This window comes from Vicia villosa, unplaced genomic scaffold (genome assembly GCF_029867415.1).
Source record: "Vicia villosa cultivar HV-30 ecotype Madison, WI unplaced genomic scaffold, Vvil1.0 ctg.002386F_1_1, whole genome shotgun sequence".
Taxonomy (NCBI): domain Eukaryota; kingdom Viridiplantae; phylum Streptophyta; class Magnoliopsida; order Fabales; family Fabaceae; genus Vicia; species Vicia villosa.
In genome coordinates, this window is record NW_026705914.1 from 266,164 (window position 1) to 267,626 (window position 1,463).

Sequence of the window (1,463 nt, forward strand, 5' to 3'; positions counted from 1 at the left end):
TAAAATTTTAAAAAGTACTTTATTAACAATACATAATTAAAAGTTGATGTTACCTTCAAAAAGAATATCCCAAGTCCCTCCATCCAACAAGATAATATCACTTGTAAATTTTAAAAACGGGATGATTTATTTTTGTTGTTTATGCTAAAAAAAAGGAATTCACCACGTTAGAAAAATCCAAATATTTATGCATTCCTCTAAAATAAATATAAAATTTATAATAGACGCTAGAAGGAGGGGTTGAACCTCTGACCTTGTGGTTAACAGCCACACGCTCTAGCCAACTGAGCTATTCCAGCATGTTATGCATATTTTGTTTCCTTTAAATAATTGTATACAGTATTTTATGAAGAGGACGTGTCATATTTCTTGTAGGCCAAACTCATTCTTCAACTTTCAAGTTTTCCTCTCAAAATATTTCAAGATTTAAACTTCAATATTTTTTCTCCAGTTCCATGATCATCAAATACCTACTCATTTTCTCATTTCAACATTCACAACCCAACTATTATAATTTTGATGGACAAATAGGAGCATCTTCAAAGGAAAGATATCAAGTAAATGTATAATAGTATTCAACTATCATATGTCACAAGTCTTTATATGTGTGCTATGGTATTATTATTGATATGTGATTTATTTTACATGAGTACTATAGTAATAAGAGTAGTATCATAGTAATAATATCATATTTTTTGTATATCAATAATAGGCACAAATGGGATATTTACATACAAGATTTGATGAGTGTAGAGCATTGATACAAAACCAAGAGCAGATAAAATGAATAGAAAGATATCATTAGCAAACTAATATTTATGCCAAAAAGGGATAAACAAATATCAAGTAAATTCATCATTCCCTTATGGAGATATACAAATTGAATAGAAGAGTTAATATTCATTTACCATTTTGAATTTTGTCATGAATGGGATGTCAATCTCTTTCAATATACTTGGTTCTTTAATGAAAACTAGGATTTTCTACAGTATGTACTCCCTCCGTCCCATATTATAAGCAAATTTCACATTTTCAGATTCGTTGAATAATAAAGTATTGTCAAGGTAATCTAAAGTGGATGAGTTTGTTAATATCAAATTTTCATTTAACTGTTTAGTTTTGATGATGTTAAGACCTGATATCCAATGATGTATAGTGAAGTCTTTATTTAAAGATAGCTCAAACTATTGAAGATGCTCTTATTACCAAAATGTTTTATCAAGATATCCTTTTGAAAATGCTCTTGTTCAGATGATAAGAAGACTTACCTCTACCATCAAGTCTCATTGAAGTCAAATCTACCATCCAACGATGTTCAATTAAAGACTTATGTTTCAAAATTCTCCATTTGCTTCGTCTCTCAACTCTTTGATAATGGTAATCAACTTGAAGAATTCTCAAGCCTCATCAAATTATAAGATTAAAGGTTCTTGTAAGATAATGATACAAAGACTTGAATCTTT

General features: G+C 28.9%; 1 non-coding gene across 1 annotated transcript; it reads right to left on the reverse strand.

Moving 5' to 3' along the window:
* Positions 1 to 225: 225 nt before the first annotated feature.
* Positions 226 to 299, reverse strand: TRNAN-GUU (transfer RNA asparagine (anticodon GUU)). Its single transcript has one exon. It is a non-coding gene; the product is annotated as a tRNA-Asn (tRNA).
* Between the last annotated feature and the right edge of the window lie 1,164 nt (positions 300 to 1,463).